Source organism: Lissotriton helveticus, chromosome 1_1 (genome assembly GCF_964261635.1).
Source record: "Lissotriton helveticus chromosome 1_1, aLisHel1.1, whole genome shotgun sequence".
In the NCBI taxonomy this organism is placed as follows: Eukaryota; Metazoa; Chordata; class Amphibia; order Caudata; family Salamandridae; genus Lissotriton; species Lissotriton helveticus.
This window is the reverse complement of record NC_136057.1, coordinates 1,174,878,123-1,174,902,889: the sequence shown is the minus strand read 5'-3', so window position 1 is coordinate 1,174,902,889 and position 24,767 is coordinate 1,174,878,123.

Here is a 24,767-nt window from a genome sequence, read left to right as displayed (position 1 = left end):
GATCTCCCACAATTCCGTTGTTGCAGGCGCTAGAGGATATAGTAATTAGAGGGAAAGCGCTGAGATGGCTGGAACAATTCCTTTCACATCGGACATTCCAGGTGTTTTCCAAAAATAACTCTTCCGATATCCTGGATACCCTCCACAGGGTACCACAGGGTTCCATATTGAGTCCGCTGCTGTTCAATATTTACGTTACCCCTCTAGCCTCAATTGCAGAGGAAATGGGCCTCACTATTTATTCCTATGCGGACGATACACAACTTGTGTTCTCCCTAACAGCCACCGACAAATCTATTACCTCTCCTCTTCGCTCTGGCCTCTTGAGAATGGCAGACTGGCTGGACTCTAAGAAATCAAAATTGAATGGGGAAAAAACAGAACTGGCCCTCTTAGGTAATCATAAGGATTATGGGGCCCCTCCCAATGGCCAATAGAAATGGGCTCGACCCCGGTTGCAGTACCATCTGCTCGCAACCTAGGGGTAATAGTTGATGACAAGCTGTCAATGCAACCACAAACTGCCAAAACGGCCTCGACATGTTTTGTAATCCTTAAATGGTTGAGGAAAATTTTGTGGCAACTCCCGGAAGGGGCACAGAGAACAGTAGTACAGGCCCTGATAGGTTCCAGATTGGACTATGGAAATATCCTTTACTTAGGAGCAAACAAAGACATCACAAATCGACTTCAGGTCATACAAAATGCTGCAGCCAGGCTGCTCCTCCGTCTTCCTGGGCGCAGAAGCATGACGGAACATCTGAAAAAATTGCACTGGCTGAAAATAGCGAACAGAGTGAAATTTAAAGCACTCTGTTACATGTTTCGGATTGACAAGAAGGAAGCTCCTACATATTTATGTAAGCTGGCTCAGAAATATATCCCTTCCCGGAACCTCCGATCCCTGTCTCAGGCTAAATTTGTTGTCCCTAGATACAAACGGGCACGATTGGGTGGACGCTCTTTCACCTACATGGCGCTGGTCCTGTGGAATTCACTTCCACTCAATCTTCGTCTTGAAATTAGCTATCTCCAATTCCGAAAGGGAGTCAAAGCATGGTTGTTTAACCAATAGTGTCGACGGTTTCTTCTGATCAGCTAACATAAATCCAAGGCGCCGGGAAACCCTCAGGTTAGCTGTTGCACCATACAAATGTAGTAAATAAATAAATAAACTCCACTCCGTCATGGATGGCAGAAGTTTTTGCCAAACTCCAAGTTCCAACAGAAGCGTAGAGTGGTAACACTCTCAAAACTCTGCCAGTACAGCAGAGTTCAATGCCTACCCCTACTGGAATGCTGTACCTGGTAGGGGTGTTGACTTGAGGTGTGTAGATTTGGAAGTGGATGATGGACTCGTTGGTCGATGTTAGTAATGTGGTGAAGTTGTATTTGATGCTGTCGCTTGTGGCGAAGCTGGGGTTCAGTGTTTGTCCTCTAGTTTGTGTTGGTCCTGAGACAAGCTGGGTAAGTCTGATGTTGCTCAATCTTTCAAGGTGTGATGTGGAGCAGGGGTTGTTTCGGTCTTCCAGGTGAAAGTTGAGGCCACTGAGAGGAATGTAGGCTCTGGAGGCAATGTTGAGCGGAGCAACGAAATTGGTGATGAGGATGGTAAAGGTGGTTCAAGGTCCGGGTGGTCAGAAGATGAGGGCTCTGTTCACGGCAACGTTTATGGAGATTAGCAGCATGAAGTGCAGGTGATCCATGGATAGAATGTTGTACTCAGTGGATATTGTACATTTGATGTTGCCTAGTAGATGATAGCGAGTCCTCCTCCTGGCTCGTGAAGCTCCTGTCAAGCTATTTTGTAGCCAGCTGGAATAGCCATGGCAATGTTGGGAGCTGATGAGGGGTTGAGCCAGGTCTCTGTGATGAAGAAGATGTCTGGTGCATTGCTACTCAGCAGGTTCCATATTTCCATTGTGTTTTTGCTGAGTGCTCATGTGTTGAGAAGCATGCATGCGAGTAGGTGTTGACGAGCGAGATTGCTGTGGCATGTATCATAGGGTGGGTATATAGGCATTGTAGGTGCTTGTGTGGCTTGTGTGTTGAGAGGAGAAGTTGATGGCATTGTATTTTTTCGTGGGGGGTGTGGGTGGGTGGCTGCTGGAGAACTGGCAGTGGGTGCAGGTTAAAGCTCCTACCATTGTGTGAGGTGCGGCGCAGCTGCAGTTGGGGGATAGTGTCCAGAGTCTTGTAACCTAATGAGTGCTGCAGAGTCTCACTGGGCTGTGATTTGACCAGGATTTCTGTCCCCTGGCTTGGTCGAGGCTGGGACAGGCACAGACGGTTTCCCACTGGCACACCTTCGGCACACCTTCGGCACACCAGCAGTACACCTGCAGCGCGTGTCCACTGTGCATCCGTGTTGCAGCTGCCATTAAGTAGGTCATGGGAAGGGAGAGGACTACAGGGTGCCGTGAGGTTATGTCCTGTGCTGATGGGTGATGGGAAATGAAGTCCTCTTGCTTGACTTTTGTTAAAGACGGTTTTGGTGGGAAAACCACTTCCTGTCCAGATGGATGATGGGAAATCCAGTGATGTCTCCATTGATGTCACTTTGTATAGATAGATGATGGGAGATGCAGTGATGCCACTTCCTGTGTTGATGAGTGATGGAAAATGAAGTTTTCTTGCTTGGTTTCTTTTAAAGACGTCTTTGGCGGGAAAACCAGTAATGTCGCTTTCTGTCCAGATAGATGATAGGGAAATTCAGTGATATCACTTACTGTGTAGGTGAATGATGCTAGATCTGGTGATGTCACTTCCTGTGCTGATGGGAAATTAAGACATATTGCTTGGCTTCATCAGAGGCATCAATGGTTTTGAGAACAAATCATCAAGATTGTTCTGAATATGTCCCCTAAGACATAGAAGTTCAACGTCTTTAGATTCAGTAAAGGATGGAACCTTCTATCTGCCTTTGACACTAGAAGAGTATGGAATAAAAGCCTTCTCCTCTTTGACTGTCCGGAACTGGGACTACAGCTCCTTTGTCCACCAGATCCTGTACCCCCAAATCATTGCCTGGCTTTTTGACAGCTAATTTGACAATGGAGTACGTCTGAACAAGTTGTGAGGGGGAGACTGACGAATGGGATTGTGCTAACAGTCCTTTTCAATACATAAATTGTTGCTTAAACTTTTTTATCCACTACGTCTGAGGAGGATGAAACCATTGATGCCAAATGGTATTCACCTTGAGTGTCTATGGAGAGTTCGTCTCAAAGTCTTTTAATGCATACCTCTTGTTGAGAAATTGTGGAATAGACAGCATATTTGGGTCCTTCCATTTATTTTAAGCATGAGAGACTTAATGACATCATGTGATGGCAGCTCCTCTACAGAGCTTAGACTGTACAGGGAGTAAGACCCTTCTTGGGCTTGTACTGCATATCTCAGATCCTCTCTTATGTGCTTAAGCAACTCAGGCAATTGGAACGCTTGGGCATATTTTCCTTTTTTGGTCAGAGTCCTGTTCATCTTCCACATTTATGAACCTTTTTGATCTAGGCTCAATCAGGGCTCAGTCCACAGCTTCCTTTATCATGGCTTGTAGATCTGTCCTCAATTTCTGGAGGATTTTCTCCTCTTCCACACAGTGTGGCTCTTTCAAATTGTGGTATTTTTCAGTTGCTTTTCTACCCTCCATTATGCTTTAGCAGTTGAATGCGCTAAACACAGAGTTCTTCCTGCTTTAAGGGTTGCTTTGGTAAGCAGACCCTACTCCTGTGAGATCTTGCTACCAAAGAAATACCATCATCTATCCTCCTCAAACGTGTGCAGAGAGCTACTGGAAGAGCTACTGACGGAAGACCGGGACACCCGAACATTGTGAGTTCTCCGTCGGAGACAGGAGTGCCTCAAATGTCAAGGAGTGGGAGGAGGAGGGCTAGATGAGGAGGTAATTCTCTGTGTCCTTTTACCTCCTTCTTAAACTCTAGGGGGGTCATTAGGATGACGGGCGGACTTAGTCCGCCCGCCATCCTATTGGATTATGGGACCGCCTGCCATAAGGGCGGGGGTCCCGTGGGGGGTATTAGGATGCGCCTGCCACTGTGGCGGGCGCATCCTGCATTTTTAACATTGTGGCGGACGGTGCTCTCAGCACCGCCCGCCAAAATGCAAAAAATGCATGTATGCATTTGCATACACAAAGCGGCAGGCACCGCGCGGTACCTGCTGCTTTGTGTATGCAAATGCAGGGGGGTACCACAGGTACCCCCCATTTGCACCCCCCCTCGCCTTCACCATGGGGGCCTGCAGGGGGCCCCCAAAGTAAAGACCGCATGCCTTTCCGTTGCGGCAATGCCGCCACAGAAAGGCATCTGATTGAGGCCATCCTAATAGGGCTGGCGGTGTCTGAAAGACACCGCCAGCCATATGAACCCTTTTTTGCCCCGGCCGCAAGGCGTCTGGGGCAGAAAAGCGGTGGTCCCCCCCGCCATTTTAATATGATGGGGGGAAATAGGTGGCGGGCGGTCACGGATGTCTGGCGGATCGCCACCACCTGCATGGCAGTGGCGATCTGCCCGACATCCTAATGGGCTCCTAGGTGTGTTAAACAATTTGGCAGTGCTCTTGAAAATGCTTAATTTTGTGTTTTAAATAAAAATCCCAAAAAGTGATATTTTTCTCAAATTTCTTTGATGGCACAGTTCTGGCTTGCTTTGTTGATTTAATTTATCAGAGCCTTAGAATCTCTATCCACTTTGTGGACCCCTGAAATACTCCCGGCCTGTTTGACAAATGGAGTTCTATTTTTCTGATTAAATTGCCTTTTCTTAAAATATATATATTTCCATCTATATTTCTCCCTTTCCTTTACTCTCTATATCTTTCCTACATTAAATAAGTATTCCAGAACAGTATATTATTTTGAAGTTGTGATTCCTGACCTGGCTGGATAACGTATTGCTCTGTCTGGTTGATTTAAAAGAAAACAACATTCCAAGTACCTCCAATTTAAAACTAAATTATTGCTTAAAATCGCACTCATGTTAGTATGCCCTCACCTGACCATAATTTACCTGTCTTGCAAATAGCTCTGCATTGAATCACAGTTTCAGCAAAGTAACTTCCCCATGATGTCATTTTCAAATGCATTACTTTATTTAAATTATAGTCAGACTTCCAGAACATGAATTTCTATTTAAGGTTGTGTTCCTCTAATGGCCCTACCTGACAGTTGATTCAGTGTCATGCTGTTTTATTCTAAGCTGGCGTTTCAACTTCCCTGATGTCAGACTCATGTCACTACTAACCTGTAGATATGAATGTTGCCACAGGAAAGATGTGGAACCAGCTAGTCTCCTTCTTTGTCCGCAGTATGAGATATGAATACGACTGCGCTCAGAGCTGATGGAGTAGAGGGGGACAGGCATAGGGCTCTGAGAGAAGGTTTTACAAGAAACACCACCAGTTTGTAGTCACACAGCTCATGCTTTCAGATGGTGGTTCTCTCAGATATTTGTGCGGTCTCTGATGAGTGACAGCTCTTTTATACTAAACAGAACAATAGCCCTCTGTTGCTCTGAGCTCTTAAATCAGCTTAAAATACACTCAATTTATTCACTTACATAAATTGTGCATGCATTGTAATATTCTGCAGGAAATTATACCAATATAAGATTTACTCTAGTAATTGATGCACTTTGGTATACATTCAGCAAATCAATGGCTCAGGACATTTATCTTGTTAGAGCTAAAATAATAATCCGGAGACTGATCTTATTCTGATGTCCTATAGCAGTTGCTTATGCTCCACAACTTGAGACACCAATTAGAAAAAAGGGTCATACAGGATCTGCATATAACATTGTGGCAGACCAAGGGACAGTTGTTACAGCAAACCTTTGCGGGCATGACAGAATCCCAGTACAAGGGTGCACGGAACAGTACTGGGGCTCAACAGTCCAAACAAGTCATGTTTAATCTCTCTACCTACCACTAACCTGAGGCCTCTGAAGATAGAGCTGGGAGAGGTTGAATAATTTCATGGATGTAAGGAACGTGTTTGGGTAGTGCTGCTGAAGAAATTTCAATAACTGCCCCAAACATAAAACTTCTGGGAAGATGTTCTCAACGTCTAGCTTGCAGATGATCGCGAATGAAAAGCCAGGAATACTAGTGAGGAGCTGGACACAAGCAGAGGGATACGATTGAAGCATAGAGCCAGAGCAGAGGCTTCCTCTGTTTTACAGGGAGGAAAGCTAAGCACCTGGTCATGCCTTGAGTCTGACTTTTATAGACTGTGGAATCCTAGAATATTGTATTAGCCTGTCACTTAGATGGGACACACGCTCACAGCTTTTGAGGTGCCCACAAAGGGAAAAGATAGACTGCGCTGGGTAGCATAAGCGACAGGCATTATACTGCATGGCATGACTCCTAAGAGCCAGTGCCCAGAGCAAGGCATGGACAGGACAGCCAATAATGCCACAATACCTAAATGAAGTGTGGCTACAACCTGCAGTACCGCTCACCGACAAAATATCAACCTACAAAGTTATCGAGGCAAAAATATTGACAACAAATATACAGACTATCTATACTTAAAGAGGTAAGTGCAAAAATATCGAAAAAAATATTGTTTACAAAAATATAGTTGTATTTAATATTAATTTTTAAAGAAATACAGATTAAAATATTAATACAAGTAAAATATATTAAATACTAACATTCATTTAATTAAAAATATTTTTAACATATAATTTAACAAATATAACAAATAAACTTACTTTAAAAAACGTAGACCCATATACATATATACATATATATTAAAATATCAAAGACAATCCTGTCCGCCGTTCGTGCGGAACTTCGCAGGCGCAGACCTCTCTCCCCCACAAACAGTCGATTTCTTCAATGAGACACCATCAACAACATAGGTCGTGTCAGCAGTGGTGAAGATTTATTGAAAAATCAGAGCCAGTGCTCTCCATGACGCGTTTCGCTCCGCGGACGGAGCTTGGTCACATGACGCGTCAAAAGCAGGTGAGTGAATTTAAAGTCAATTAAAAGCACTATCTCCCCAAGAAATAGGGACAAAAGGCATGAATGAAAGAAAAGCATAGTAGCCCAAAAAAATAAAGATGTCATATGGATATACAATATATAGGAAGTGGCATAGCATTTTTCTAATGTGAGCATAGTGCTCCTATCTCAAGTTGATTTGTTTACACCATAAATTGTTGACACATAATGGCAAGTGCCCCATGTTTACCAACATCATCAGATACATTTTCAGTCTATTAACTATCAACAATACATATAAAATACGGAGAATAAAGTGCTAATGCATTTGCAGTATAATGACTATTAGCAATAACTATAAAATATGAAGAATAAAGTGCTGATGCATAACTTCATCAGCTTTTGGATCTAATACGCTACCAAAAGTGCAATTGTAATTGTAAAATGCTGGTGCAGTATGAAGGTCAACAAAAATCACTTCCAAACATTCATCTTAATTCGATGAAACAGAGCTCCAGGCATAGCCGGCTACATGCAATATCTTCTAAAGTGCTAGTGCCTAATATGTGAAAAAAATAATAAAAAACAAACAACGGACTTGGTTGAGGCTCAACCATGTTCTCCTACCAATTAAACATGTCTAGGTGCAATTTCTACAACAACTATGTCGAATCATGTCTCACTACAGCGTCAAATACATGGAAAATCACTCTTGCTACAGAAACAAATTAGTATAAATAAAGAATGCCAGATTTACAAGAAATTATGTAGCTCATCAGTGGTATTCAACCCATTTGGTGCCCTCATGTCTAGCAGCAGAATAAAATATGTTTCCTTTTGCCTCAGAAGTTTTTCGCTGTCACCGCCCCGTCTGGGGTTGGGGACCGAACCCAAAAGCGTGTATTGAAGATCTTTGAGTTTGTTATCGTGTACAGCTTTAAAGTGGCGAGCACATGTTGCAAAATACGCTGGTTCGCCGGCAATTTTGTACTGCAGATGTACTCTACATTGCAAGTGCACGACACTTTATAAATAACAAACTCACTACGGCAGGTCAGGTATTCATTGATGGCCATGGGTCTATCGCTGAACGCTGATTTGAATTGCGTGCCATTCTTAGCAAAAGTGCACGCACGACATGACGTGCACTTAAAAAAACCTGTTTTTACAAGCCAATTCCGTTTGGGTGTTAAATCAGGAAAGTTCTGTCCAGTGCATCCTTCATGGAGGGTGCCCTCCTAAAGGTTATGGCCGGTTGCTTTGGCATAATTGGGCCCAGGATAACATCCGTAAGTACAATTGGCCATTCAGCATTAATGAGTCATCTAATTCTCCGTTCCTGTGAACAGAAAGTGGTGATAAGACGAACTGAGCCAATTGTCGTAGAGTCAGTGATGTCTTTGACTTTAGGTTTTAACAAATCATCTCTCAAGCGCAATGCAGCCTTTGAGAGAGCGCGGTTCAGTAGATTTTGCTTGTAACCGCACTGGAGAAATCTCTGGACTGACTCAGCGAGGCACTGATTAGCAGTAGTGACATCACTGCAGATTCTCTTAATGCGAATAAATTCGCCAAAGGGTATACTGTTAATGGTGTGGGATGGATGGGCACTACGGGCAGGGAGGATAGAATTCCCGGCCGTTGTCTTCCTGTGAAGCCTGGTCTGCAATATGCCCTGTTCTATATATAAATGCACATCAAGAAACTCAGCCGAGTTAGATGAAATTAAGGCAGTAAATCCTAAATTTCGATTGTTAATATTAATCTCATTAACAAATGCCTGGGCCTGTTCCTGCGAACCCTTCCAAATGACACAGATGTCATCTATGAAACGCCAGTAGTAAGCTAGATGTGGTATCCACTGGCGATGAATTTTAAAAAGCACGTTCTCCTCCCACCAGCCAACATGTAAACACAAATAACTGGGGGAGAAGCACGAGCCCATAGCGACACCACGTTGTTGGTGGTAAATGTCATTCTGGAATTGGAAATGATTATTGGTTAAACATATTTTTATCATTTCTAACAGCATGGTGTTATGGTCTCGCAGGACTGCATCACAGGTGTGTAAGAAGTGTTTAGTGGCCTCCAAACCTTGACAGTGATGAATACTCGTATATAACGATTCAATGTCCATCACCAAAAAAACAGAAATCAGAGCACCAATTAACATCCTTAATTTTAACTAAAAAGTCCGTAGTGTCCTTGAGATAAGAATGTTGTGAGGTCATGTGGGGTTGGAGAAAAAAAGCAACATACTTTGATACATTTTCATTCATACTCCCACATGCAGAAATAATAGGACGTCCAGGAACAGGGGTGACAAGTTTGTGAATTTTGGGAAGAAGGTAAAAGACTGGAGTAATCGGATGGTCGACACAAAGAAACTTCGCCTCCTCCTTCATGAGAAGGCCTTTCCTTTGCCATTGGTAGATGGATTTCCGAGTAAGTTCATTGCTTTTCAACATGGCAAATTTGGTGGTTTTAATGTAGCACGTGGGGTCACCTAATTGTCTTTCTGCCTCCTTTAGGTAGTCCGTTTTTGCCCACAACACTGTGTTACCACCCTTGTCGGCATTTTTCACAATTACAGATGGATTGCCCTGAATTTTCTTGATCAATGAAAGATATTGTTCATTGTTGTAATCTCGTTGCCTTTTTCTTCCCAAAACAATCCTGTTCAGATTTTTCAATTCAGTGATGACTCTATCGCTGAAGACATCTACTGCGTCCTTTGGCATCAGGGGTAGGAAAGTAGATTTAGCTCGAAAAGGACTTGGTGTGGGTATGTTAACTGTGATTACTTGACTAACAGTAGAAATTTCCTGTGAGCTCTCTTCATGAGCCAATGACAAAAGCGTTTGAAATCCTTCAAGATTCTTTACTTGTAGGCCAGCTGCCGCAGTCTCAGTGCCCGTGACAACGGGTTTTTTGTCCTTTTGCATAGGATGAAGTTGAAAATATTTTATCAACTTAATTTTATGAATAAATGTAAAAACGTCTATGCGTGCCTGTGTGTAGGAAAAATCATTTGGCGGGCAGTATGAAAGGCCGAAGGACAGAAGGTGCTCCTCCGCTTTTGATAATACCAGGTCAGTCAAGTTTATCACAGTGTTTTGTTGCCCCATACTTATTTGTTCCAATTTTTGCACGTGTTGCCCCGCAAAATACCTCTTTTTGGTATTGCGCCTTCTGATGCGGCGTTTTTGGCTGCTGCTCTGCCTTGTGGTAAACAAGGATTGCGGGGACGCAGGGAGTACCTCCGGTCCTCGCTGACAAAATTAAGTTAATCTATGACTGAAAAATTTGTCAGCTCATTTGGGTCCAAAGAGGTGACTGATTGGTTGTCATCCGATCCACTATAGGACGCCAGGGATGAAGTGTCAGAACCTGTAGGATCAACAATTTTGTTGGTAGATCGTCCTGCAACTGGCCCAGATTTCTGTTGTCCTGACATAGCCCTGCGTTTATAGGAATCCTATTTCCTCGCAAACGTGAAGATGCGACCCGTGGCATAGTCGTGTTGATCTCTTGCAAATTTTTTTATTTTGCGTTCTTGAATTGATTCTTCATATTTGCTTAGACGAACTCCGATTTCTTTACTGGTTTTGTTGATTAGATCGGTCTCACCAGAAGCCTCTAGCAGTCCATTGATGTGCTCTATTTCTAATAGCAGAGCTTCCCTATCAGATTCGGCATATTTTATCACAATGTGAAGCATGTTCTTTGAAGCCTGTAGATTATTATCGGCCCACTCCTGCAACATTTTAGGGTCGGGGATTTCATAGGTTGGAACAATAAGTACCTGAAGGCCCCTAGGTACGCGGTTAGCATCGCGGTACTTTTCAAGCGACTTTTTCTCCCACCATTTGGACAACTCATTGCGGAGAAGTTTCTCCAGATTTTTCAGCAGGTCCTTGATATTGCTGTTCACCGTTATTGCATGATTGGTCGTAGGCGGTGCATCACTCACCACTGGTAGGTTTTCATAAAGAGCCTCAGCCGCCGTCTCCCTGCTTCGGAGCGTGTCGTTGGACAGCATGTTAATAAAATTTCAATTACTCGGCTTGTATAAAGATTAAGCCGCTTCACTGCTGGATGGCTAGATATTAGTCTGAATTCTGGGGAAATTATCCCAAGTCCCGCTTATAATGTCAACAATATACTGCCTGTGAGCACTAAGTGCCTTACCGGATACGGCGTCCAGGGATCACGAAGGTCAGCCGACCTCGCAGAAACCGCGAACACCACGCCGTTCAGCAAACCGGTGCGTCCACAAGCAAAGAGTCACTGATAAGCGGGGGGCACAGCACACGTTAACCTCATCCGAGTTGAAGTACAGGTTACACCGGAGCGTAGCTGGCTGAAAACTCGCTGTGCCTCTGAAGCTGGGAGGGTCCTGCAGAACCGGAAACAGCCGAACTCCGGTAATGGAAATCAAAGACAATCCTGTCCGCCGTTCGTGCGGAACTTCGCAGGCGCAGACCTCTCTCCCCCACAAACAGTCGATTTCCTCAATGAGACACCATCAACAACATAGGTCGTGTCAGCAGTGGTGAAGATTTATTGAAAAATCATAGAGCCAGTGCTCTCCATGACGCGTTTCGCTCCGCGGACGGAGCTTGGTCACATGACGCGTCAAAAGCAGGTGAGTGAATTTAAAGTCAATTAAGACCCATATACATATATACATATATATTAAAATATATCTAGTTAAAAAATATAATGAAACCTTTATGTTAAATCATATTATAAAGTAAAAATGTTTAAATAACATAATTATATATATATATATATTTATATATATATATATATGTAAAAAACAATATTTAAAATACTAACCACTTTAATTAGCATTTAAAAGTAAATATCATAATTTTTTGGGACAATTTAATTAAATTAATTTACAAACAACAAAATATTAAAAATAAATATTCTTCTAAAGAAATAAAAACATAATGATATACATTAAAACAATATAAAATAAGTTATTAATATTTATAATAATTACATATACATTTCCCACTACAACAAAAATAAACAAATTCCTATAATAATAATATATAAAATGTACTATTCCCACCTCACACAATACAATAGTAATACAATTGTTCCATCACAGGAAAATAAAAGTGACTACTCTCAATACAATAAATACAAAATTAGATGAAATATTATATTAAAAAGTACTACAATATACTATTTCCCTACAAATAATACAACACTAGTAAAAAGTTTAGATTGCAGAGAAATAAAGCTTAATAGTCCTACTTTAAAAGCTTCAAAAGTATGGAAAGTATTGGATTGCAGAGGGGTACAATTTACTATTCCCACTCCACTGAGTGTAACGGTAGGGAAAGTGTTGGATTGCAGAGGGATAACATTTACTACTTCCACTCCAGTCGGTACAACAGTAGGGAGAGAGTTGGATTGAGGAGGGGTACAATTTACTATTCCCACTCCACTGAGCATAACAGTAGAGAAAGTGTTGGATAGTGGAGGGATAACATTTACTATTCCCACTCCAGTCAGTCCAACAGTAGGGAAAGTGTTGGATTGCGGAGGGGTAAACATTACTATTCCCACTCCAGTCAGTCCAACAGTAGAGAACGTATTGGATTGCGGAGGGGTAAACATTACTATTCCCACTCCAGTGAATGCAACAGTAGGGAGAGTGTTGGATAGCGGACGGATAAAACTATTCCCACTCCAGTCACTACAACAGTAGGGAAAGTGTGGAATTGTGGAGGGATACAAATTACTGTTCTCACTCCAGTGAGGGCAACAAGTAAGGAAAGTGTTGGATAGTGGAGGGATAACATGTGCTATTCGCACTCCAGTCAGTACAACAATAGAGAAAGTGTTGGATTGCGAAGAGGTAAAATGTACTATTCCCACTCCAATACGTGTAACAGTAGGGAAAGTGTTGGAATGTGGAGGGGTAAAATTTACTTCCCACTCCAATAAATGCAACAGTAGAGAAAGTGTTGTATAGCGGGGGGTAACATTTACTATTCCCACTGTAGTCAGTTCAACATTAATAACAAACAAAATATCTCCAACAAAATTAAAATATTTTAAAAATAAAGTAAATATCATATAAATATGTTGCAAAATAAAATACAAAATGTAAAAATAAAAACATATTATAACGTTACATACATATCACAAATACCTACAAATAATATTACAAATAAAGTACAAAATAAATTTTCATACAAAAACACATTTTTATTTAGAAATTATGTATTAACAAAAACATTAATTATTACATACATTTAGTTTAGGTACTTCCCATCCTTTAACACCACAAACCTCACAACCTGCACCCAAAACATTATTATCACTGTTAATATAAACATTCTTCAACAAATACATTTTCATTAATTAAATATTCATGAATAATTTATTATAATTAATGTACTTCCCACAATATACCCCCACAAAACACAATTAATTATTAAATTAATAACTATCAGTAATTAACAAAATATATTAATGACTTAAAATTAATTTACTTCCCACCACATACCCCTACAAAACCACAACCCACATCTAAAATGTAAAAACAAAATTGTATTTGAACAATTACCATCATTAATTGTCAATTAAACAAATATTACTAATTAAAAACCAAATATAATTAATTAAATAAATTAACTTCCCAACCTTTACTTCTATAATCCCCACAACCGGCACCTAAAATTTAAATTTTTAAAAATGTATTGCACAATTAAAATGTATTTTCCATTAAATAACTAATAGTATTTAACAACTAATTATAAATTAAGTAAAATGTATTTACTCCCCACCCTTTACACCTATAAACCCAAAACCCACACCTCAAAAGATTTCATTACACAATTAACATAATTAATTATCGATTAATTAATATTAATTATCAGCTAGGTATTTATTAATTAAAAATAAATTACTTCCTTCCCATTACCCCTATTAACCCCACAAACCTCTCCTAAAAAAGAAATTACACAATTACCATAATTAATGATTCATTATTTAATTAATATTAATGAACAACTAATTAATCATTAATTAAAATTAAATTACTACCCACCCTGTACCCCTATAAACCCCACAACCAAAACAATTACACAATTTCCATAAGTATCTATTAATTATTAATATTAAATATCAAGTAATTATTAATTATTAAAAAAATCAATTACTTCCCACCTTTTACCCCTATAAACCCCACAACCCACACATAACATTTACCCAAAAAATTAAAAGCACAATTAACACTATTAAATATCAAATAAATACATTTAACTAAATAAAAAATAATCAGTAATTCATTATAATTAAATTACTTCCCGCCCTATTTCCCTATAAACCCACAACCCGCTATGGAACTAGAAACCACAACATTTTTATTACATTAAATGTAGTAACTCCTTAAAATGTAACACATTTATTAAAAAAATTACATCACATAGATTTAAAATATATAATAAAATACATAACACTAATTTAAAAAATCGATATTTTGAACAACTATATTTTTGCAAACGATATTAATGACTTCTATATTTAAAAATCAATATTACTTACCTTAAAATTGATATTCTTGTCCAGAATATTCTTGCTCATGATATTCCTTTGTCACAATATTTCCAACTCGATACTTGTGCCAGTCGACATCCCTGACTCAATATTTTGTTTGAAAACCATGCAGTACAGCTCAGATTGTGGTCTTTACTATAATAAACAATGGCAAACATAATAAGCATCTGAAATCACATATAGCAACATTTGTGTTCACCTTTATTGACACAACAAGCTCTATTACTATTTTTAAGCTTTTGAACACTAAGGACCTGATTATAAGTCTGGTGGTCTGAGGCCTGCCTGACTCATGAGGGCTTGGCAGTGGCGGTTCGGCCACCGCCGCACCGGCAGTCCGACCACCTTATGACAACTAGGGTGGTCAGACCGCCATTGCACAGCCGCAATTGGCAGGTATCAGGGATCCCTGGAGGTGGCGCGAGATATCCCTGGCGGTGGCCCGGCAGTCTTGAGGCCGCAATATGCATGGCGGGACCACAGCAGTCCCACCAAGCACATTACGAGTTTCCTCTCCTCCATGGCTTTTATGGCGGTTCCATCTCCATAAAAACTGTGGTGGAACGGAAACAAAGGGTGAATTAGGGGCATGGGATGCATTCAGGGGAACACATGTTGTGCCCCCCTGCGTGCATGCACTCCAGTACCTGCCTGTCAATGGACTGCACCAGTCCGTGCCATGCAGGGACTGTCTTTGACGTTCCCATTGTGGTGCCTATTTTTTATCGGCACTGCCAAATACTGTCAGTCAGTGACAAAAAAAGTCGTAATGTGGCGGGCGGTGTGCACACAAATTTAGCGGTATGGGGGCGGGCTGCCGGCATGGCAGTCCCACTCCCTACAGAAAAAGTGAGTGTAGAGTGCAATAAATACCTTGTTAATACTAGCCACAGCATGCAGTACCTCAAACAAAGGGGTCATTAGGATGGCTGGCGGACTTTGCCCGCCCGCCATCCTCACGGGGATTGGGACCACCCGCCATAAGGGTGGGGGTCCCGTGGTGGGGATTAGGATGCGCCTGCCACAGTGGCGGGCGCATCCCTCATTTGTAATATTGTGGCGGGCGGTGCTCTCAGCACCGCCCGCCACAATGCTAAAAATGCATGTATGCATTTGCATACACGAAGCTGCAGGCACCGCGCGGTGTCTGCCGCTTCGTGTATGCAAATGCTGGGGGGTACTACAGGTACCCTCCTGTGTGCACCCCCCACCTCTTCTTCACTCTGGGGGCCCGCAGGGGGCCCCCAGAGTGAAGATCGCATGCCTTTCCGTGGCGGCATCGCCGCCACGGAAAGGCATCTAACTGAGCCCATCTTAAAATGGCTGGCGGTGTCTAATAGACACCTCCACCATATTAAACCTTTTCCGACCCGGCTGCAAGGCGACCAGGGTGGAAAAGCGGCGGATGGTGTTTCCGTCCGCCGCGGTCCCCACCGCCACAGTAATATGGCGCGGGGGAAATGGGTGGCGGGCGGGCATATATGTCGGGCGGATCACCACTGCCACCATGTCGGTGGCGATTCGCCCGACATCGTAATGGGCCCCCATGTGTCCCAACAAACAATGCACACACCTACATTTTCAGTCCTTTGAACATTTTCCATACCAAGAGGATACTTAGGGTGGTGGAGAGGGCTTGGGTACGAAGAACAAAGTCATTATGTCTCGCATCTGTGCTAGAATAATTTAGACATATCTTCTGTATTTGGTCATTATTCACATTGCATATTCAGTGCATTGTTCCTTTAAATGTAGTCTGCAACCCAACTTTACATTGTATGTGCTCTCTATTCTTCAGCAACCTATTTTAAGTCCCTCTGGCCCAAACGATAAACTGCTGCCTGCATTTGGGCTGTATTTTTGGAGTCAAAAGCTGGACGTGATAGTGTCCATTCTCACTATCCAATGGGAAAAAACACATATGGGCGAAAAAGCCTTCTGAATACCGGTCATGCTCACCTGAACTTTATTTCTCCTCTGTAGCGGCTCGTGGTGGGAGTGCTGTGGGGCAGTGTGGCGGGGCGGGGGGGAGCAGGGTGGGGAGTAGTAAACTATGGCATACAGCAGAACAGGGGTAAGTAAACAAATAAATGAATACAACAAATTTCATTTCCTGTGCTGCATTGCCAAGTGCGGTGCAGCGCGCACAACGAAATTCATTTTATTTATTTATTTATTTATTTACTTTCCTCCGTTGGGCCGTATTCTGTAGTTTATTACCCCCAACCTGCTCTTCCCCTGCCCCACCACCTAGCAGCACTCCCACCACGAGCCGCTGCTGTTTCTCCTACCTGGTGTGTTCATATCCATGTTTTTTTTGCCTCACAGGCAAAAAATGACTTTAAACAATGTGTTCATTGTGTTTATGCCCAAAAATTATAATAAAAAGTGGGATGTACTGTGGCTCTGTTCTTTCTTCTATGTTTACTAGTGTGTTCTTGCAGCTCATCTCCTCAGTACTGCTCTCAATCATCTTGGGCACTTTAGATGTGGTATGCTGTATACTTTGTATTATGTTCACAGTCACATTAACAGAGAAACTAACAGAGGGATTTATTGGTCATATGTAGACTACCAAGCAATTCCATTGTCGAGCATTGTTGAACCCCTAAATATGTATGAACAATCAAAATGTATGTTGTTTCTCTCTAAGGGGCCGATTCCAGTCAGGAACTGAAACCAAATGACCTCTTGTCGTTGGTTCCAGACCTGCAAGTAGGATGCAACCGAACCCTGTTTGGTTGCATGCCTATACATTTAAATGCATGCTCCCATTGAAAGAGCAGAAGTGCAGTTCATCCCTGCAACTCGTGGCAGGCACCCCGAGGTGACTGCCACCAGGTGCAGAGATCAACAGGGGGCCCCATAGGTGCCCCCTAGGCTGCCATTCGGTGGCCTCGCACCCATGGGGGCCCCGCTGGGGGCCTCAAAACACAGTTTCCCACTGCGTTTCTGTGTCCGCAAGGCCGCCACAGAAAGACAGTGGGAAACTGCCATTGTACTCCCTCGCCTAAAAGAACTGGCTAGGGAAGTACTGAAGGGTTTCCGGATGGCAGATCTCCGAGCTCTCCGAGCCCATCGGAAGCCATCTGGAAAACCGAGTCGGATTCCTTTCTGTTCGAGCCCACCGGAATGGTCGCAAAGGAATCCGAATCGGTGACTAAGAGGCGCCTGGGATGACTTTGACCGAGGTTAGAGTAATTCCTAACGACATCGGAATCGGCCCCTAAGATGGGTCTCTGTGGTACTAAAACCATGATGACTGGGGCTAACCATTGCACTGATTGCCCCGACAATGTCATTTGAATCATGATTGTTAAGTTTGAAATGCGTTACCAATTTCATCCTTAGATTGGTGCATCTTTTATTGCTTGGTGGTCTTTTCTGCACAGGAATCTCATGGAAAATCCGCCCGTAAATAGCCTTAAAGTTGCTGCTCATATTGCCATCTTTTTTCCTCCAGTTGTTTATAGCAGCAGACCCCATCCCGTCCTAAAGGGGCACTGCTCCTTCTTATGTCATCAACATTCACTGCTGCTTCATCTGTTATTATTGTTCATCTGTATATCGGATGAAGCACACATATGGCAGCAAACGTGTCTTAAAGAATGTTGAATAACCTCTTTTCACATTTGCATCTGCATTACTAGGCCTTCTGAGATTAAGTGACAACGTCACACAGAGAGTTGGTCTTTATATATCGGTTAACTTTTCTCTACATAACAGCAGTCCAATTTCCTATGAATGTCCATTAAAGACCCGTTTTCCCCTTCAGTTTCATGTCTCCGCTTTTGGCTCTTATCATTGATTTTAGATACTCTCCAGAAGGGGTGTATTGACCACTTTTCTTCTTTTTTCCTGTTTTTTTGGGAATGTCTTACTTGTTTTGCGGTAGATTAAAATTTACTTTTAAAGACAGTTGCCTCTTTGTCCAAGTGCTTTTCTTTTACCTTCTCTGCAGTCAGTTAGCTTTTCCTTCTTTCCATGTAGCAACAAGAAATAAGAAAGAAAAGTGATGCACCCGCGGCGTTGGTGCAAGGTATTTACAAGCCACTTACGCCACCAGTATGTCACTTTTAATATGGGAAAAGGTGACGAACCGGCAGCGCAAGGGGCCTGTAAATAAGCCACTCAGTTACTCTGCTGAATCACTAACGATTGGCTGCAAGCTTTTTTTATTTTATTATCTAGGGTTTTTATTACCAAGGAACATGGACTCTTAAGTACTTCAACTGGCTGTAACACCGCCTTAATTAACAATATGACGTGTTGACTCCAGTTTGGAGGGCTTTATAAAAAAAAATCGCACATTTCTTTTACCAAAGTGCATATTTTTGCAAACATAGGCGCAGATTTATGAGCCCCTTGCGTCACTTTTATGCCGCCGTTGCGTCACTCTGTGACGCAGCGGCGAAGTAAACAATGCGCCACAACGCGACATATTTACAACGTGACGCATCTAGTGAGATGCGTCACGTTGTATAGCTCTGCGTTACATTATACCTGCGTCAAGTATAATGTATAAAGGGTGGGCGTTCCGTCGCAAGGAGGCCCCGTAAAAGTGACGCAGTGAAATCTACAAGATTTCACTGAGTCACTTTTACGTCCTTGCTGTGTCAAAACCTTACGCCTGCTTGTAGCAGGCATAATGAGTGACGCAGCACAGCAAGTATTGGGCGCCCCGAGCAGTGCTGGATTTGCGGCGCGCTTGTGACACAACTCCAACACTGCGTCACTTTTACGGCATCAGATGCGTCACGCATCTGTTTATTCTTGCGCCATGGTGCGCTACGGTTGCGCAAAGGGTTTCTGCCGTGATGCAAAATAACTGGTGCATCCCTGCCGATATGCAGGGATGCGCCAGTTATTGTAAATCTGCCCCTCAGAGTCTATTGTCCCATAATCCTATTCTTCGGGGGCTTCCTTGCCTCGCTCTCCTTAGCCTCAAGCAGAGCACCCCACCCAGACTACCACCCCTCTATCGAAGTCCCCATCTGGTCCAGGCCACGGCAGTAATTAGGTGTCCTACCGCATTGCAATTGCAGTGCTGTCCACGATTTGCGTTTGTTTCCATTGAGTGTGGTGAGTGGCCATGCAAAGGACCCCGAAGTAACAATATAAAATAAGTTCCAACATTCACGCAAATGTCGTTCTTTACTACTTGCAGGCACAACAATTGTGTCCCCTTTACCTAGCAAACATAAACATTAAAGGAACAGGGTTTAAGAAACAGTCAGCATAGTATTGTTACTTTAGCACACTTTACAGTACTTTTTCATGCAAATTGCTTTACCGAGAAGGTTATCTCGAAAATATTCTGTTTGTGCTTCGCATTGCTTGAGATGGTTCTGTTGAGGAATATTTAATATGTGCATAGATTGTGGTTTGGGCTGGCTTATAGATAGCCATTTACTCTGTTATTAATACTTGCATATTACTAGGTTCCATGACTTTTTTCTCTAGGTTCCAGATAAGTTCCTCCTTTGGCTGGATTTGTCTGCTTGAATTGAAAAATATGCCCTTCGTTAGGGGAAGCTTAAGGCAGCAAACCTCCAACAAAGGCCAGGTCCAGCCACAAACATCCATGTGTCTGTTCCCACACAGAATGAATGGCCTACTTTTAGCCACCTCTGACATGATAATGGCCATGACTGTTTTATGGTGGGCAACCTGGCGGTTACTGTTTTCAGTTGTGCACGGTGGGCACCTGGTATAATGGTGGACATTATTGGCATATTACAAGCATCCTCGGGGTGATGGTAAGGTGCCATGGCCTCCATTTGTAATACTTGGGCATTTAACAGAGAATCGGCCCATGTGAGGCATTTCTACACATGAGTATTTGAGGAAAATAATATGTTCATGTTGGGGTCTGTGTATTTCCTAGAAATTAATGCTGATATTTTGAAGGCAAAAGTATGTTTTTGCCAAATAGGTTTTTTTCTGGAAAGTTTAGTTTCTTTGCCCACAATGGAAAGTGGTATTTGGTAGAATACAATGTGCATTTTCAGACACTGATATGCTCATGAAGACAAAAGGTTGGCATTCCAAAACACACTTAAAGTTGTGAATTAAATGATAATTCACGGTGAGTTGGGGGGACATATTGCTGTGTTCATATCCTATGTGCGTGAGGGCACTTGGTGCTTTGGCCGTTTTTTCATTAGTCAGATAGAGACATTTAATAATTTTATACTTTTTCCTGTCATTCCTACTGGTAACCTCGCATAAAGTGCTTGGGTGATCACTACTGATAATCTGATTTATCACGGCTAAAAATCCTGCTTAGCGTACTTATAATGTAATGTTAACATATGTGGTCACTATTTTACAGTGATAAAATGTACTTGTAGCTCAAGAGGAGTTTCCGTGAGTAGAAGTAGCTCTTGCTACAAATAAAGTTGGAGACCCCTCACCCCTGCCCTAAGTATTGTTATATTTCAGGAATATTGTTTACTAGTGATCTATGAAATGAGGTGTGGGCAATTTGGAGCAGTAAATAACTGAGAATAAGGCAGACAATTATGTGAGTTGGAGTAGACTGTAGTCTGGGAGAGGAGGAATGCAGAGGAGAGAAGATAAGGGAAGGGTCATTTGATAGAAATTAGAGGGAATCAATGAACTGTTTTAAGTCAAGGGAAATTTCTAATGCAGGGTTTAGAAAAGTAACAGGAGGAGGCTTGTTGAGAAAGCATGTAATCTGAGGATGTAAAACGGTAGAACATTCTATGCATGGGAGGCCGTATCTTGTTTTGTACCATTTGTAAATTGCTTAGTGTCCTTATGTGGGACACTGAAATGCTTATCGACATGGTGTAAGTATGTTGTCTTTGCATTAGACCTATGTGGGAAGTGTGTTCAGGTCATGCAACATGATCACTGAAGTGGGGTTATTTATTTATTTTATTTGTGTGTTTTATAAAGCGCACAGCTGCCCCGTCGGGGCGTCCCGGCGCTAATAAATCTGGACACAGAGGACGCAACAAGAAGGAAAAAAGTGGGTTATAAGCAAAAAAGATGGGTCTTGAGGGACTTTCGAAATGCAGATTCTGTCTGACAAGCACGGAGGGCAATCGGGAGCTTGTTCCATCGCTGAGTAGCACAAACTTCAAACGTTTTCCCTCCTGAACGAGTTCTTTTAAATCTGGGGGTGGCGAGAAGAAGTTGGGAATTTGAGCGCAATGTTCTGGCGTTTTGATATGGACGTAAGGTGCTTTTCAAATGGGCTGGTCCTTTACCCTTCAAAGCTCCATAGGCCATTGTCATGGCCTTACATACACATCTCTTAGCAATGGGTAGCCAATGCAGTCTGCGGAGATGTGGAGAAATATGTTGTCTGGGAGGGATTCTCTCCACCAGACGAGCAGCAGCGTTTTGGACAGTCTGGAGTTTATTACATAGACCTGCCGTGATGCCCAGGTATAACGCATTGGCGTAGTCGAGGTGAGAGGTTATCAATGCTTGAACCACAGTCTTACAGCAATCAGTAGGCAGATAATTAATGAGCCTGTTTATTGTTTTGATCTTAGCAAAACAGGATGCTGCTACTGTTTGTACCTGGGCATTAAAAGTAAGGTGGTTGTCCCAACGGACCCCCAGGTTCCTGACAGAGTCTTTGGGTATGGGGGCTTGGCTCAGGTCTCCAGGCCACCACAGGCTGGATTCCAGAGGAGACGGTGAATTAAAAAACAGGATCTCCGTCTTTCCTGCATTAAGTCTTAGGGAATTAGAATCCATCCATTTAGATGGATTATCATGTTGTTATCATTATCATGTTGTTGGAAGCAGAACTTGGTTGTGTAAGGAATGTAGAAAGGCAACAGATATACATGCAATTTGATGGTTTGTGGTATGCTGGCACCACTGATTTGCTCTGCAGGTCCTTTTCTTGTGTTAGTTTTTTTTTCTTGATGTTCTTAGCCCTAATGCTGCTGTGGCAGGAGGCCATCCACTCTATGATCTTATGGATCTGGGGAAGGTGAAATGTTTTCATTTCTCTAAACATTCCGCACTGTGCAGCACAAGTACAATATACAGAATGTTCATTAATTTGTCTAAGCATAGGATTTGGTATTGGAAGGGTATGCTTTCAGTACAAATTACATGAAAGATAGCACTCACACACCTGTGCACCATGGTGCACAGGTGTGCATGGCTCCAAGCAGCCAGCTTGTGTTCCAGTGCAGGGGGTGGGGACAGAAACAGACCATTTTAATGAATATGTCTCTGCACCACTTTCTCCCCCTTGCATAACACAGTGAAGCAACTTTGGTTGCTGTGCAGCATCTCATTACAAATAATCGGCCCTACACTGTGTTATAAACATCTTTTCATCATAACGGGATTTTGGCGTTCAGGGTATGTGAGTATTTGGGACCTACAGGATGGAGTATGTTATATTTAATTATTAATTGGTAACTCATTTTTATTAATTGCTAATTCATTTTTATTAATTGTTTAATTGATAATTATGTTAATTGTTTTAATGTATTATTTGGAGTGGGTTGTGGGTTATAGGAGAATAGGGTGGGAAGTAATGTAATTGTAATTCAATAATTATTTAAATTATTTTTGTGTATTGATAAATAATTTATTGTTAATTAATTATTATTTGGTAATTTTTTTATTACTTAATTGGCTGTTAATTAATTATAAATAGGTAATTTATTTTTAATAAATAACATTTATTGATATGTATCATGAATTAAATATTACATATTTTGTAATTGGTAATCAATTTTAATTAATTTTGAACTGGCATTGAAAATAATTCATTTTTATTTAAATATTAAATCATTACTTTCCCTACTGTTGCACTCTCTGGAGTGGGAATAATCATTTTTACCCCTACGCTATCCAACGTTTTCCCTACTGTTGCTCTCACTGGAGTGGGAATAGTAATTTTTACCCCTACGCTATCCAATGCTTTCCCTACTGTTTCACTCGCTGGAGTGGGAATAGCAATTTTTTTACTCTCCCACTATCCAACGCTTTCCCTACTGTTGCACTCTCTGGAGTGGGAATAGTAATTTTTACCCCTACGCTATCCAACGCTTTCCCTACTGTTGCACTTTCTGGAGTAGGAATAGTAATTTTTAGCCTCCCGCTATCCAACGCTTTGCCTACTGTTGCGCTCTCTGGAGTGGGAACAGTAATTTTTACCCCTACGCTATCCAACGCTTTACCTACTGTTGCACTTTCTGGAGTGGGAATAGTCCTTTTTACCCTCCCGCAATCCAATGCTTTCCCTACTGTTGCACTCACTGGTGTTGGAATAGTAATTTTTTACCCACCCGCTATCCAACAACTTCTCTAATTTTGTACTTGTTCGAATGTGAATACTAATTTTATTCCCTTAGCTATGTAATGTTTTTAATTTTGCTATATTTAGTGGCCGATTCTGATTCGGGAAAAACCACTCCGAATAGCCGCACGGAGCGTTTTTCCTGTACGAATCATACCCTGCAACATCCTCGTACGTACGACGAAGTACGAATCGTACAAAGACCGTACGATTCTAATCTCCGCACGATTCTCCCTCGGAACCCGCTATACGCGGCATCCGTACGGTTACAAGCAGGTTTTCCCGACCCAGCAAGTACGATTCGTGTCAGGTACGCACCGTACGGCGCTTTTTTTATGGGAGCCCAAAACGTCCGGAGAAGCAGAGTTTGCCTCGAAACAGGTACGGAACGGCCCCCCCGGGTATGGTGTGTACACACCATGTCTGCAGGGGTACGGTGCGTACCCCTGCGATCATGGGGTGTACGCACTGTACCCCATGATCGCAGGGTGAATGCACCATACCCCATGTCTGCAGGGTGTACGGTGCGTAGAACCTGTGATCACGGGGTACGGTGTGTACACCCCATGATCGCAGGGGTATGCACTGTACCCCTGCAGACATGGGGTGTGCGCACCGTACGGTGTGTATGTGATAGTGTTGTTGTCCGTACGAATCGCCCTTACCTGACGTGGACCGTACGAATCGCATCCTCATACCCCGGTCCGGATCGTACTCGTCGGGTCGTACAGCATGTTTACGAATCGTACGGTTCACTGTGAGGGTCCGTGTCAAACGGTTTTCACGGTTCGTGACGGTTCAGATGGATTGACGAGATACAGATCGTACTACGCAATTCGGACGAACGTTTACGATTCGTACGGAGAGGGATCCGGATACGATTCGGACAGACGCTTTTTTCCCC